Here is a 17,521-nt window from a genome sequence, read left to right on the forward strand (position 1 = left end):
CTGAATGGATAAAATTCTCAAACACTCACAATATAGCCTCTTAAGTGTTTTTCTGTTAGTCTGTACAGGTACTATTGCATTCAATTCGCAGATACCCAAGACCATACATCTCCAGACTTCTGTCAAATAAAGCACTCCGTTTATAGCCAGTAACTGGTGTAGGGAAAGTCACTCTGTAGTAATCCAGAATTGAAAAGAGGCAGAAGTCATCTCCAATCCATCACAAAAGGACACTGACAAATATTTCCTACAAAGTTTGAAGGAAACTAAAAGTGTAAAAGAGAGTCAAATAAAAGAATATTAAAGTAGATAACCACTATCTATAGATAAAATAAATGGCTCTTTAAATATTTTTGAGAATAAGTCCTTGTGAACATTTTTAAATGAGGTTTTAGCGATACTTCTTCTGAAACATTCCTAGCATTAAATTTTGCCCAGTAAATGTTCTATGGAGAATTAAAATATAATTATATATAAAATAAAACTATAAATAATGCTTCACAACACAATTCCATTTTGTTTTATGATATATTTGATTTATGTATACTTAAAATTATATTCAAATTTTAAAATTTTAACATCTATATTTCATATATCATCCCATAATATATACCAACCAAATTATATCATAATCCTCTTATAAGCTCTTAATTATATGTAATCTACTTAAATTTCAATAAATATATGCTTCTTTATTAAATATTTTTCTCACAAACCTCTTTATTTAAAAAATATTTAACTAAATGCATTTTGTTTCGTTCATTACAGAACTCTTTATAATTGTTATATATTTTGGGAAATTTTATAAACATAAACTGATTCTCTATTTCTTATTTCCTATTTTTGTATTAAATTTTATTATTATTTTATTATTTAGCATTATTCTTTTTGTTTTGGCTTACCTTCAGTAATCTTTATTTTTAGCTTTCCTATTTATTTTGTTTTATATGCCAATTGTGCAACTGGAGGCAGCTTGAACATCAAACTAATAAGATAGCCATCTTAGGAACCTTCCAAAGTTGTGCGTCAGATTGTATTTATAATGATATTTTCAGTTTGTTAAAGAGAGTCACACACTTTTACAAGTTCTGGGTCTCATCAGACCTGGACTTTATCATTTGCTAACAGCACACAGTTGGATTTTTTAAATAAAATCTGAAAATATTTATTTTATTTTAACAGGGGTGTTCAACACTATTATTGTTGAGATGCTTGATCTATCTTCTGTTGTATTTTTTCACAACATTTTTTGTGTGCCTTCTTTATGTTCTTTTTTTTTTTTATTGTATTGTTGTTTTTATATTGATGTGGGTCAGGAAAAGCTACCCAAAAATATGACAGACTTCATTCCAGGGGTGCCAACCCTATCCTCATAGGAAAGAAGTGTTCCTATCTCTGTAAACTCAGGGACATAGAGAAGAATCTGAATAAACAGACCTTGCCAATTCCCTCCAGTTTGTTACCCTATTTTGTCTAATGATACTTCCCCACAACTGTCCACTCTTTATCAAACCTAAGTATATAAACATACAGATTTCCCTGTTTCTTTCCATCTTTATTTCTGAAGTCACCTGCATCACATATACTTCATATTAAGAAAATTTGCTAGTTTTCTTTTTCTTTTTTTTCTTTTTTTTTTTGAGACGGGATCTCACCCTGTTGCCTGGGCTGGAGTACAATGGCATGATCTCGGCTCACTGCAACCTCCACCAGTCAGGTTCAAGTGACTCTCCTGCCTCAGCCTCTCCAGTCGCTGGGATTACAGGTGCCCGCCACCATCCCCAGCTAATTTTTGTATTATTAGTAGAGACAGGGTTTCACCATGTTGGCCAGGCTGGTCTTGAACTCCTGACCTCATGATCCTCCCACCTTGGCCTCCCAAAGTGCTGGGATTACAGGCATGAGTTACAACACCCACATATTTGCTAGCTTTTTACTTGTTAATCTGTCTTCTGTTACAGGTACCTCATCCATGAGCCTTGTGATGGGAAAGAAAGATAATTACTTTTTTCCCAAAAAAAAAAGACTATGTTTTATTTACATATATCATTTTGTGTTAGTTTATTCATGTCTTACAAGATTTGATAAAAAATATTTTCATTATGAAAAATTATTTTATTTAAAGTTTTTATTTCTTCTGTTACATAGAATTCATTTAGGAGAGATTTTTGTTTTTTAAAAAAGGAAACAGTATTTTAGTTTCTGGTAACAATTGTATTTTAAATGATCAAATAAATTGGCACATAAATTGGCTGCATATATCTAAATTCTGTAGATGTGTGCAGCAAATTAGCATGCTATAAATTTTTGCCTTCTAGGCACACTTAAAAAGTTGTGTTCATTGTGCCTATTCACTTAATCTGATTAATTATATTATTTAAGTTATTTATATCTTTTTTGATGTTGTTTATTTTTTCTGTGAAAGGCCATAAAGTACATTCAGTGTTATCATTCTAATTTTACTTATGTTCAATTATTTTCCTTGTGGTTCTAATCTCTTTTCTCCAAGTATTTTGCTGCAATATTTGGCATGTACATTTATAAACTATCATATATTCATTATAATCTATCCCTTATTTATGATGCCTCTCTCTGTTTTGAATTCCACTTTGCTTAACATTAGCACTTTATCTTTATTAATATATATTTAAGAAGTCATGTTAATTTTATTCTTGTTAATGTTTCTGTTACTTATATTCCTCGATGTTTCTTTTGCTGTATCAATGATGGTTTGGTTGTTTTCATCATCTTAGGTTATTTAGAGGATAGTATTCTGCTTCTACTTACAGGTTTTTATCCTTGTGGTTTTCTGAAGCAAATCGTAAACTTTAGTAAGTCAAGAATGGAAAATCTCAACCTAAATAGCATAAAGCTTAGCATACTCTTACTGCTTCCTTGTCTTCCCTTCACAAAAAGCTCAGTAAACATAACATGAAATTTGGGACTTACCTCCTAGTGGAAGGAGTATTTCCATGTAAGATTTGAAATTGTTCTGTAATGAAGAGTTGTCCCTTTCCCCACATTTATTCACTTGATAGTTAATGTCAGGATTAATGTTTTATACTTTGGTTATAACTATATTGTACTTTATTTATTTTGTTAGTCGAATTGTTCCAGCTTTGGCTGATGAGAACTCTTTCAGGTTGTTTCCTGTGTCCTTTTGATATGGCCAAAATCTTTTGTTTTTGCATACTTCCTTACTTTCTGGTTTATCCTATTTTAATATAAAGTTATTTGTCCTATTATTATTATGCGATAACAGTTCTTTACTCTAAATATAAGTTTTATATTAGGTATATGTTTGCAGATATTTTCATCCAATTTGTATCTTAATTCTCATTTTCTTAATACTGGTTGTGAAGCACAAACATTTTTAAAATTAGTAAAGTCAAGTTTAACAACTTTTTAATGGTGCATGCTTTTTGTGCCTTATTCAAAAAATGCTTACCTAAACTAAGTTCACGAGTATTTTCTTTTATGATTTTTAAAAATAGTTTTATAGTTTTAGATCTTATATTTAAATCAATGATCTATTTAATGTAAATGTTTATGTATGATATGAGACAGAGGTCAAAGTTTATTTTTGCAGTCTTTCTAGTGAGTAGAACGAGCTTGTAATACAGGCACCACGTAGACTCTTCAGAAGGATGTCACCTCAGTAGTAGGACTGAAACAGTTCTACTAAAGGCTATTCTAAACCTGCTCTTAAAAGAGCTTTAAAACAAACTTCAAAAGAAGCAAACTGATTCCAAGTTACTATCAGATGGGAACACCAGCCCTCTTTGAGCTTCGGGAATTCTCTGACCTCCTTCTTTTCAGTGGTTCTTTCCGTGGCCTCAGATAGTTCCCTATCACACATGAACAGTTTAGTGCCTAACTACGGGCTTAAAGAGACCTCTCTTCCATCTCAAGATCTAAAGACTTTCTCCTTATAAAGTCGCCACCTCTCTAGTATTTAGCTTTGCAGATTCTAGGTTCTTGGACTGCTTAGCTCTGTCTCCTTAACTTCATGAGAAATCTGGACTCTGTTTCTCCACTATGACATTGCCTGTAAACTGCCTCCAAGCAGTCAGCTAGGGCAATGGTAGAGCTCATCTTGTTTCTGTCCTTCTTCTCAGGAACAAATGTCCTGTTCTGTTTGCTATCCCATTTCTGAAAACTAGTATTCCTTATATAGTGTCTGTTTTTCTGTTTTATAAAGTGGGAGGTAAATCTTGTGCCTGTTGATTCATAATGCCTGGAACCTAAACGTGTTTTGTACAGTGTGTTAACATGACAACTTGTTTGTGTAGTGTATTAGGGTGACAACTTGTGTTTTTACCCTACATGAAACATGTTCAAAAACAGCAAAACTCTTTCAAATGTTTATGTTATAAATAAAACAGTGATTAAATAATATATGTCTCTTTTAAAGCTAATTTTACATGGCTCCTTTTAGAAATAAAACTTGTGCCATTCTTTCTAGATGTATACATTATTGGATTGTTTAACTTTCAATTTAAAAAGCCTGAGATGCTTGATTATTAGAGTTAGATTCATAATTAAATTTTATTAAAAGTGTAAAAATGTCACTGCACTTGGCATATAGCCAGTTATTAAAAGAGAGAGAATTATAATTAGGAAATGAATGTAATGAGAGAAAAATTAAGGAAAAAAAGAAGTTAGGACTTTGATGGGCAGTGGAAAAGAGATTTTGGGAGTTCAGCTTTAAAATAGTGAGTGAAACAAGTAGTTTCAAGTAGTTATTTCCCTACTGACTGTCAGTGCAAGACTCTTTCCTTTGTACCACATAGCCTTCTCTCTTAATGAAAATGCTTTAAAGGTACTAATTAAGTTTTTCTACAATAAATTGACCAAGATTTTTATCATTCAAAGAATGTCAGCTCTTGCCTGACTCAACTAAGATAGTTGAACACAAAGTAATCCATGCTATGAATAAAGACCAGAAAAATAAAATATTTCTAAAATGCCATCTTTGTTCTAACTGAAGTATTTAAGGCACTTAGTTTTTGTTACAACAGCTACTTAAAAACAGGAAGGTTGAAATAAACATCATATACACAGAAAGTGTAAAAGGAGACTATAACAACTAAGACCAGTAGTGATGAATCACACTAAGTTGCCCATCAGCACTTATAAACACATTTATTTCATCTGTACAAGGAAGAATATTCATAGATATTCTTTTCAATTTTTACTCTGATAATTCATACGTATTTTGAATAGACCTCTTTGAAAGCTAACATTTAATTTCCTCTAAATAGTCAAGTTGATTTAACACTCGGGGAGCAGCAAGTTTATGAGGACCGAATAGTCAATATGATTTTCTAGGTATTCAGATGCTTTGTTGCAGCCTAGTTATCAACAATTCAAATATTTTGAATATTCAAAGTATGAAGAAATTGACTACTAAGGAATAGACTTCAAACTTACAATACATTTTCAAATTAAGATCACCCATTGTTCACGCAAATATCTAAGGGGTTTTGGCCACAGTGCAAATCACCCTAAAGGGTTATTTTTATACTCTTACTTCTAAAAGACTCTATTTGTGTGTTATGTGTAACGTTTTATAAGACTGCTGATGATATAGATAAAAAGAAACTTGGAATGCAAGAATAATGCCCCAAATTCATGCATGTTAAATATAGTATATTATGGCCACAGAAAAAGACATACAAATTAGATTAATTGCAGGCTATGTCTCTTATAGTAACAATAGGTTCCACTGAGTTCTCTGTATTTTTCCATTTTGTTCAGAGTCATGTGAATTTGTGAGACACATAACCATAGATATAGACAAATTCTATTTGATATAACCATGTTTTCCTTTATGTAAAATTAATTAATCCATAGCATTATCTTCTTGCTACAATGTATATTCCATTTTGTTTGTTCATTCATATTAAACCTCCTTTAAAATAGGAATTAAGGTAACTTACAAAGATGCATGCATACCACATTATAAAAACAAATAAATGAAAGATCTGGAAGAAATCATATACAGACAATTAAAATACAAAATAAACACAGAAGGAAAGGTAGCATCTCAACCACATGTCACATGGACCCCCCTTCCCCACATACAATTTGAAAGTTTTCAGAGAAAGGAATAAAAAGAGGCTTGACTTAGTTAAAAAAAATTATTATTACTGTTATTTTTACACAATTCAGGTAAAAAGTCTCCATTTAAAAATTCAAAGTTTCCTCAAATTCTATTACATGACATAACTCCTTACAACATGATGTCATCGTCTTTTTTTTTTTTTTTTGACAGAGTCTCACTCTCTCGCCAGGCTGGAATGCCTGGTGCACTGCGATCTGGGCTCACTGCAACCTCCGCCTCCTGGGTTCAAGTGATTCTCCTTCCTCAGCCTCCTGAGTAGCTGGGACAACAGGCGCATGCCACCACGCCACCACACCCCCCTAATTTTTTTATTTTTAGTAGAGAGGGGTTTCACCATGTTGACCAGGATGGTCTCGATCTCTTGATCTCTTGATTTGCCCACCTCGGCCTCTCAATGTGCTGGGATTACAGGCACGAGCCACCGCATCTGGCTGCATCACCCTCTTTTTAAGTAAAATCTTCACTGTTCTTTCATGTGCAGTGTGATCTGGTTACCCAGAGTGTCTCTCCATTTCTCTCAATGTCATCTTCTTGCACCTCTTTGCTTTTGAACCTTTTGCGTGGAGAGCCAGCTTCAATCTCTTTTTCTTAGTGAAATGTCATGAAACCTTTAAGACCAATTTAGTGTTTCTCACTCTCTGAAGACTTCTCTAGGGCTAAAGAACATGTTGGTCACCTAGTTTATGTGTACCATTAGTGTTTTAAACCAATTTGTATAATAGCATAATAGCATCTCTCAAAACCCTTCTGATAATTTCTCATATGCTTATTAGCCCCAATGCACTGAGAAGACGGAAGCTGTATCTTGTTCAATTCCACATTCTCAGTTCCTAGCCCATTATAAATAGACACTTTGTGAGTGTCAGATGCACAATAAATTGGCTTAGAGCTAACAGTAGAAGGGGTGAAAATTTAAGAATGAAAACAGATGAGTAAGACTAATAAAAAGACTGAGTGCCAAAATATCTCAAAGGGAATCATGATTTAAAAACATAAATCTGAATTAACTCTTACAAGTAGTGGATTTTTTTTAAAAAAAAACACCTCGTATTCATATGGATGAAATTTTGAAATGCTTAGCATTACCAGTAAAATCCATATAAAATTTCATCTAATGTGAGTTATATTGTTAAAGAAAGTCACCTCCTTTAGTCTGCACATTGAAGGTATCTTATTGTATTACATATAGCCTTCATTTGTGGCTGTGATGAGCTATCACAGTCCAATTTTATTCCAATTGCACAGTACAAAGCAGTTCTCCTAGGAGCTGCTTTTGAAGATTAAAGCATAGAAATAATTTTATTAATGCAATTTTATTTTATATAACACCACACTTCAGCAAGCCTAAATTCTTCATAAGTATCAGCATTATCTATATAGAATTTAATTTACCAGTGGTCCAATGTGAAAATGCTGTTTGCCTATCCACAAAAGTACTTGAGTAGGTAACCTAGCAGTTAATGCTTGCTGTGAAATCATCGAAGTTTCACCAGAAACTGCAAAACTAGTAGTATCAAGGTCAGTAACATACTTCAATTGTGTCCATTTTATATTTTACAAAGTTCTTATCCATAATATCATTTAGCCTTATTGCAGTTTTGTGACTCAAGAATTGTTTGCTAGTTTATTTTAAGTAAGTAGAGAAAAGAGGCTTAGAGAACTAAAAGTGACTTCTCGGTATCATGGGACAGAGGAGGGTAGATTTGGGTTTGGAACTGAGGCTGTGTAACCTCTGGCTCAGAAATGTTTTTTTTCTCTTGAATAATTTTTTTCTTATCTCATCTTTGGAATGGTTTACAGAAAATTATGATGTCAGGTCAAGAGTTTAGAATAAAAGAGGGTACATAAGACATACAGGGAGCTAGAAGAAAGTCACAAGTCACTCAGAAAACATTTATTTGTGCATTGATTCTTGCAAGAAATACTGGACAACTATTAAGGAACTTCCACTCTACTAAGTGCTGGATTTAGCATTAGACATACAGATTTCTACTATGTGCTAAGGAGTTTACTAGGCTCTGCAGATAACACAAAAATTGGATTTAAATCATTTTTAAATATGTAGAAATTACAATGCCTTAAAAATTCTGATTTAAAAAATGAAAACAAATATATTTAAATAATTGGAAAATTTAAGAATACACATAGGAAAGGTACTTTCAGAACATCATAATAAAGACCACCAGAAATCTCCATAAAAACAATGAGAAGATTTGCAAACACTGTCAAAATCAACTTTTTCAGGACTTTGAAAATTAATAAAAGTCTTACAACAATCTGGGAAGCATTTATTCAGTAAAATGACTACATCTGCTTAAGAAAAGCAAGCTTTGTGGCATTATAATTTGCCCTTATATCAGTCCTATCTTTTTAGCTCTGTGGTAATCTTGTAAGCCAAAAGCCGCAAAATCACGGTAGCTGGAAAATAAGCAGCCTGGCAGCAACTGAGGGAGTAGAACATGTTTTTAGCTCCTCAAAGGACCATTTGTCAGATATTTGTCATTATTTGACTTGTTTGTCAGCTCCTGGGAATCCTCCTCTTTAGGACTTCTCTTTATTTGACCTGACTCAAGGTTCATTCAGTAAAAACAGTCTTTTGGTTGAAAACAATGATCATTACTTTCTTAACATCAGAGTTACCAAAGAAGGGAACAATAGTTGGGACCAATTAGTTTAAGTAAAGAAGTGAGAAAGAAAATGCCTAAAAATGAGAATTAGAAGTAGATAGGGGATTTTGAAAACCTCTGACATATTTCTTGTCACATAAATGTACAAGCCTGTTTGCATTTTCAGAAAATAATACTCTAATCTCATCTTTCTAGCTTACTTTGAGTTTCTTTGCCCACAGGAAGTAAAGGCTAAGGCAATGTTGTAAATGCTGGAGTGTTAGAGGCACAGCACAACATGCATGTGCAGTCTCTCAGTAAAAACTAGAAAATGTATTAGTTCAAGGCACTTGAGGAAATTTCTGTCCAAATATTAGCTAATCAAGTGGACATTTCAGTAATTATAATTGACAAAGAATATGAACTTGACAAAATTAGTTCAGGAAAGTCAGTAGGAAACCAACAACCTGAAAACAGCAACAAAAACAAACACAAAGGAATAGAAGAGAAAGCATCCACTTTCTAGAACCACCAGATTATTTTTTTTTAAATATCTTGTTTTCAACAAAAGTGAGACATGTAGAGACACACGAAAGTATAAACCAGAAACAAAAGTTAATAAAAACTGTCCCTGAGGTAACCCAGGCTTAGATTCACTCTACTTACTAAATAGAGAATAACAGTAAAGAGCAAAAATTTTATTTAAAAAAAGAAGCAAATAGAAATTCTGGAGTAACAGATTAGAAAGGCTGAAATAGGAAATTGTTAAAGGGGCTCAATAGCAGATTTGAGCTGGCTGAAGAAAGAATCAGAGAACCTGAAGATAGGTCAATTGAGATTATCCAGTCTGAGAAAATAAAAATAAAATAAAATAAAAATAGAGCCTCAGAAAAATGTGGGACATTGTCAAGCATATATACCAACATACTCAGAAAAGAGAAATGGAGGTGGGGTGGAGGCACAGGGAGAGAAGAGGCAGAAATAAAATTTTAAGTAATAGGAAAAATATTTATCTACATTTAAAAAGTTCAGCAATTCTAGGAAGAAAAAACTCAGAGATCCACACCATGAAAAGACAAAGAGAAAATCTTAAAAGCACTAAGAGATAGGTAAGAGGTGACAATTCACATACCTATGACCCTCAATAAGGCTAACAGATGATCAGGCGACTTATCATTAGAAACCATGGAGATCAGAAGGAAGTAGAATTACATATTTAAAGTGCTGAAAGAAAAATAATATCAACCAGGAATTTTATGTCTAGCAAAATCATCCTTCAAAAATGAAGGAGAAATTAAAATGTACCCAGGTAAACAGAGACTAAGCACATTTGTTAGTAGCAAACTTGCTGATCCTGAAATACTAAACAGAACCCTTCAGGCTGACATGAAGGTCTACTAAATAATAATTTGGTTCCACATGAAGATATAAGGTATACATGCATTTTTGTTTATACTTTTTCTTTTTGCTGAATGATTTTTTTAAAAAACTGCAGAAGGCAATAAATATAAAACTGTGCTAAGGTACATATAATGTACAAATATGTAATTTGTGATTATAATATCACAAAGGACTGAGGAAGAAAGAGAGCCACATAAAAGCAATATTTTGTATAATATTCTAATTATGGTGGTATTAATCTGAACTAGACTTTTAAAAATTGTTATACCCAAAGAAACCACTAAAAAAATGTTTCAAAAAGAATGTGGATAACATCCAATATGAGTAGATAGCAAATGTTGTTTCAGGTAAGAATATGTTGTTAAAATTCTGTATTTGCTTTTAATGTATCAGGCATTGGTGATTCAAAATGATTTCTTTTTTTGAGATAGGTTCTCTGTTGCTTGGGCTGGAATGCAGTAGTGTAGTGACTCACTGCAACCTGGAACTTCAGGGCTCAAGCAATCATTCTACCCCAGCCACCAAAGTAGCTAGGACCACAGGTGCATGCCACCACACCTAGCTAATTTTTTATCTTTTGTAGATACAGGGTCTACTTGTGTTGCCCAGGCTGGTCTCAGACTCCTAGGCTCAAATAATCCTCCCATCTCAGCCTCTTAAAATGCTGAGATTATAAGTGTGAATCACCACGTCTGAGCTCAAAATGAATTCTGACTATTATGGAGTTACTAATGTTTGTTCTAAAATATTCTATTCTCTCTTTGATTAGGATTATACTTACCTGCTCCCTTTGAATCCAGAAGCCATGTGTCTTAATTTGACCAATAAAATGTAGCAGAAATAACATGCCTCAGCTTCAGGATAAAACTATGCGCCAGTGTGTTGTCTACCATGCCCATTTTTTCTGCCTTAGCATTAATGGAAGCACGTGTAGAGACTGAGTCTTCATGGATTTTATGTCCCTGAGTGACCATGATATTCCAAAACCTCTTCTAATTCAAGTTAGACTGGAACTGCTAGTAGAAGTAAACTTGTGTTAGGCCAATGAGATTTGGGGTAATTTGTTATTTCAACGTAAGAATTATAATGGATGATAGTAAAAGTATAATTTATTGCAGGGCTTTTATCTAGGATTATTCACTCCATAAATAGTTGTGTTTAACAAAATATTTCTATAATTTGAAATTTTTTAAAAATTATTTTACATGAACATTACTAGGTGGTCTATTTAAAATTGGAATTAATTGTGAAATTTGTGATTCTCTCCCAGAAACTTTTGCTCTAATTGCACAGTTTTTCTCTGTTATCTCCTAAAGAAGCAATTTGCATTCCTGCTTCCAAGACTTTTTTCTTCTCTTTCCATTTGGAATACTTCTTCAATTACCATATTGGATTACATATTAAAATCTTATCAAATCTTCAGTGATCCAATTCAAGTCATATTTTGTTGATATGGTTAGGCTCAGTGTCCCGCCCAAATCTCATCTTGAATAGTAATCCTCGTAATCCTCACATGTCTAGGGAGAGACCAGGTGGAGGTACTTGAATCATAAGGGTGGTTTCTTCTATGCTGTTCTCACAATAGTGAGTGAGCTCTCACAAGATCTGATGATTTTATAATGGGCTCTTCCTCCTTCTCTCTGCAATTCTCCTTCCTGCTGCCTTGTGAAGAAGGTGTCTTGCTTCTCTTTTACCTTCTGCCATGATTGTAAGTTTCCTGAGGCCTCCACAGCCATGCTGAACTTGAGTCAATTAAACCTAATGCCATTATAAATTACCCAGTCTCAGGCAGTTCATTATAGCAGTATAAAAACAGACTAATACAGTACATTGGTATTGAGGTCGTGGGGCACTGCTATAAAGATGGCTGAACACGTGAAAGCAACTTTGGAACTGGGTAATGGACAGAGGTTGGAACAGTGTGGAGGGCTCAGAAGAAGACAGGAAGATGTGGGAATATTTGGAAATTCCTAGATAATTTTTGAATGCTTTTGACCACAACACTGACAGTGATATGGACAATGAAGTCCAAGCTGAGGTTGTCTCAGATAGAGATGAGCAACTTCTTGGCACCTGAAGTAAATGTGATCCTTTCTATGCTTTAGCAAATATACTGGCAGCATTTTGCCCCTGCTATAGAGATCTATGAAACTTTGAACTTGAGAGTGACGATTTAGGATATCTGGTGGAAGAACTTTCTAAGCAGCAAAGCATTCGAAACGTGACTTGGATGCTCCTAAAAGCATTCAGTTTTATGTATTCACAAAGATGTGGTTTGGAATTGAAACTTATGTTTAAAAGTGAAGCAGAGCATAAAAGTTCAGAAAATTTGCCACCTGATGATGCAATAGAAAAGAAAACCCCATTATCTGAGGAGAAATTCAAGCCAGCTACAGAAATTTGCATGACTAACGAGAAGCTAAATGTTAATCACCAAGACAATAGGGCAAATATCTCTAGGGCATGTGAGAGGTTTTCACGGCAGCCCCTCCCATCACAGGTTTAGAGGCCTTAGAGGAAAAAAAAAATGGTTTTATGGGCTGGGCCAAGGACATTGCTGCTTTGTGTACTCTCAGGATTTTGTGTTGTGCATCCCAGCCATGGCCCAAAGGAACCAACATACAGTTCAGGTTGTTGCTTCAGAGGAAGCCAGCAAGCCCAAAGCCTTGGCAGCTTACTTGTGATGTTGGCCTGCAGATGCACAAAAGTCAAGAATTGAGGTTTGGGAACTTAGCCTAGATTTCAGAGGATTTATGGAAACTCCTGGATGTCCAGGCAAAAGTTTGCTGCAGGGGTGGAGATCTCTGCTAGGGCAGTGCAGAAGGAAAATGTGGGGTTGGAGGCTCCATGGAGAGTCCCCAGTAGGGTACTGCCTTAGTGGAGTTGTGATAAGAGGGCCACTGTCCTCCAGACCCCAGAATCCACCAATAGCTTGCACTCTACACCTGGAAAAGCCACAGACACTCAATGCTGGTTCATGAAAGAAGCTGGCAGGGGTCTGTCCAATGCCATGGGAGCCCCCATCTTGCATCAGCATGACCTAGATGTGAGACAAGGAGTCAAGGAGATTATTTTGGAGTTTTAATATTTGATGGCACTGCTGGATTTTGAACTTGCATAGGGCTTGAAGCCCCTTCATTTTGGCCAATTTCTCCCATTTGGAATGAGTGTATTTACCCAATGCCTGAACCCCCATTGTATTTTGGAAGCAACTAACTTGCTTTTGATTTTACAGGTTCATAGGTGGAAGGCACTTCTAGTTTAGATTTTAGAATCTGAAATAATAACTTTCAGATGAATCTTTGGACTTTGACTTTTGTTAATCCTGGAATTAATTAAGACTTTGGGAGACTGTTGGGAAGGCATGATTGATTTTGAAATGTGAAAGGGACATGAGATTTGGGATGGGCTAGTGGCAAAATGACATGGTTATGCTTTGTGTTCCCACCCAAATTTCATCCAGAATTGTAATCCCCATAATCCTTATGTGTCAAGGGAGGTACCAGGTGAAGGTAATTGAATCATAAGGGTGGTTTCCCCCTTGCTGTTCTCATGATAGTGAGTGAGGTCTCACAATATCTGATGGTTTTATAAAGGAGTCTTCCCTGCTTCTCCTGAAACTCCTCCTTCCTGCTGCTTTGTGAAGACAGTGCATTGTTTCCCTTTTACCTTCTGCCATAATGGTAAGCTTCCTGAGGCCTCCCAAGCCATGTTAAACTGTGGGTCAATTAACCTTCTTTTATAAATTGTCCAGTCTCAGGGAGTTATTTATAGCACTATGAAAATGGACTAATACATTTTCTATCAGGATTGTTCCTATTTTTATACTTCAAATAGATAATAAAATAATAATGCTGCATATATTAAGGATCAGTAATGTGCAAAACACTGTATTCACTGTTTTGCATGTGTTATGCTGTTTAGTCTTTGCAGCAAGGTATAACAAAGGACTTAGGCTAAGACATATCATGCCAAGCTGATGTGCCTCATACATTGCTAACCCCTATTTATAGAATTAGTATTTTTTTATAAACTACAATATTACACTTTCAACTATTTTTATTATGAAATCTTACTGCATTTGACTCAGAAACCGAGTCATTTATTTTCTCATAATTCCATCATGTACTTTAGTTCTGTCTTTGAGGTGAGCTGTAAACTCAGGTTTCATGTTAACTTTGTATCTCATTCCCCCACAGAAGTGACTATCCTTACAAATATTCTAGTTTAGATTTTAGAATTTGAAATAATAACAAAGGTGGTGCATGCAATACTTAAAGTCATAAAGTGTGATATGGAACCTTAAAACTAAAACACTTGTTTTAGCTGAGAAAATAATTTCAGTGATTAGGAAGAAAAGGTGAGGCAAAGACAATTATTTTACATGAGTTACAGCCTGTTTATTTGTAGAATCGTACCAATGTATACACATCTATGCTGACTTTTTCATTTTTATTTCCACTTGTGCAGATATAGATTTAGTTGCTAAGCTTGTGGCCTATTTAGTTTGCTACAAGGGAAAAGAAAAATAATAATGCATATCAAGTGCTTCCTCTATGGAAAAATGTGGCTAAGGTTAATGAAAACCTTAAGGGTTATCAAAAGTATCAAAGATGCCATCTTAATGTTCTAACCCATAATAGGTGTTTTAATATTAATTACTGTTTCTGAAGGCTGTGTAATCAGTAACAGAGTCCAAATTCAAAGCCCCATGTATCTACCTCCAAAAATTTGTGCATTTCCCCTCATACTACCCAGTGTTCAAATTTTTTGCTAGAGATAGTTACAATCTCCATCAGATTTACTATGATTTATTTATTCTGTTGAGGTTTATTCTGCTCTTTTACTGCACTTAAATATTATGAGCAGCCAACAATCTAGTTTCACATGACAAGACATTGTCAAAGAAAAACCATTGACACTTACCTTTGCAAGTGACAAGTGCTCTTTTCCAAGGAATACATAAAATGGTTAAAAAATTAAAACCTCAGAGTTTTTGTCTGTTTGTTTAGAATCCACTGGGTTTCATACTTTATCATTGCTTTGATACTTGCCAAATTAGTGCTTCAGTACTAACATTTTTAAAGTATATTTTTCTCTCTATCATACTCTTTCTTCTTTTTTTTTCTTGCTGACCTATAATCATAATGAAAGCACCTATACGTCTTTTGTCCTGTTTCACTTTTCAAAACAAGTACTAATCACTCTCATTCTGGAATCTCAACTCAGAGTCAATCATATCAATATTTACCCTTGTATTAGTCCATTCTTGCATTAATGTAAAGAACTTCCTGAGACTGGTTAATTTATTTTAAAAACCAAATGTTTTAATTGGCTCATGATTCCACAGCCTGTATAGGAAGTATGGCTATGAAGGCCTTGGGAAATTGGCAATCATGGCAAAAGATGAAGAGGAAGCAGGCACATCTTACATGGGCAGAGAAGGAGGAAGAGAAAGAGGGGTGAGGTACTACATACTTTTGAAAAAGCAGATCTTGTGAGAACTCACTATTACAAGAAAAAGGAGAAAATCCACCCCCGTGATCCAATCACATCCCACCAGGTTCCTCATCTAACACTGGGGATTATAATTTGACACAAGATTTGTGCAAGAACATAGACCAAAACCACATCATTCTGCCCCTGGCCTCTCCCAGATCTCATGTCCTTCTCACATTTCAAAACACAATCATGCATTCCCAACAGTCCCTCAAAGTCTTAACTCATTCCAGCAATAACTCAAAGTCCAAAGTCTCATCTGAGACAAAGTTACTTCCTTCCACCTATGAGCCATTAAAATTAAAAACAAGTTAGTTACTTCCAAAATACAATGGTGGTTTAGGCAATGGATAAATACTGCCTTTTCAAAAGGGAGAAATCAACCAAAAAAGGGGGTTGCAGACCCCATGCAAGTCCAAAACCCAGCAGGGCACTTGTTAAATCTTAAATCTCAAAAATAATATCCTTTGACTCTATGTCTCACATCCAAGCCACAGTGATGCAAGGGATAGGCTCGCAAGGCCCTGGGCAGCTCCACCCCTGTGGTTCTGCAGGGTTAGGTTCCTATGGCTGCTCTCAAGGGCTGGCATTGAGTGCCTTCAGCTTTGCCAGCTGCACAGTGCAAGCTGTCAGCGGATCTATCATTCTGGGGTCTTGAAGATGGTGGCATCTTCTCACAGCTCCACTAGGCAGTGCATCAGTGCGGAATCTGTGTAGTGGCTCCAACCCCACATTTTCTCTCTGCACTGCCTAGTAGAGGTTCTCCATGAGGGCTCTGCCCCCGTAGAAGAGTTCTGTTTGGACATTCAAGTATTTTTGTATATCCTCTGAAATCTAGCCAGAGGCTCCCAAGCCTAAACTCTTGTCCTCTGTGCACCCATAGACTTAACACCACATGGAAGCCACCAAGGACTGTGACTTGCACACTCTGGAGCAGTGACCTGAGACATATCTGGGGACCTTTTGGCCACAGCTGGAGGGAGAGTAGCTGGGATGCAGGGACTAATGTCCTGAGGTTGTGCAAGGCAGTGGGTTCCTAGGCCTGACCCATGAAACCATTCTTCCCTCCTAGGCCTCTGGACCTATGATGGGAGGAGCTACTGTGAAGGTGTCTGAAATGCCTTTGAGGTATTGTCCCCATCGTCATTGCTATAAACATTCAGCTCCTCTTTACTTATGCAAATTCCTACAGCTGGCTTGAATCTCTCTTCTACCACATGGTCAGGCTGCAAATATTCTAAACTTTTATGTTCTGCTTCCCTTTATATAAAAGCTCCAGTTTCAGGTAATCTCTTTGCTCACACATATGACCATATGCTATTAGAAGCAGCCAGGCTACATCTTGAATGCTTTGCTGCTTAGAAATTTGTTCTGCCAGATACTCCAAATCATCACTCAAATTCAAAGTTCCACAAATCCCTCAAGCAGAGGCACAATGCTGCCAGTCTCTTTGCTAAAGCATAGCAAGAGTAACTACTCCAGTTCTCAATAAATTCCTCATCTCTATCCGAGATCATCTCAGCCTGTAATGCATTGTCCATATCCCTATTAGCATTTTGGGCGCTACAATTTAACAAGTCCCTAGAAAGTTCCAAACTTTCCCTCATCTTTCTATCTTCTTCTGAGCCTTTCAAACCGTTTCAACCTCTGTTACTCAGTTCCAAAGTTGTTTTCACTTTTTCAGATACCTTTATAGAATTGCCCCACTCCTGATACCAATTTTCTGTATTAGTGTGTTCTCACATTCCTATAAAGAACTACACAAGACTGGGTAATTTATTTTTAAAAAGTGGTCTAGGCTGGGCGCGGTGGCTCAAGCCTGTAATCCCAGCACTTTGGGAGGCCGAGACGGGCGGATCACGAGGTCAGGAGATCGAGACCATCCTGG

This window comes from Colobus angolensis, unplaced genomic scaffold (assembly GCF_000951035.1).
Source record: "Colobus angolensis palliatus isolate OR3802 unplaced genomic scaffold, Cang.pa_1.0 Scaffold436, whole genome shotgun sequence".
NCBI classification, from domain to species: Eukaryota; Metazoa; Chordata; class Mammalia; order Primates; family Cercopithecidae; genus Colobus; species Colobus angolensis.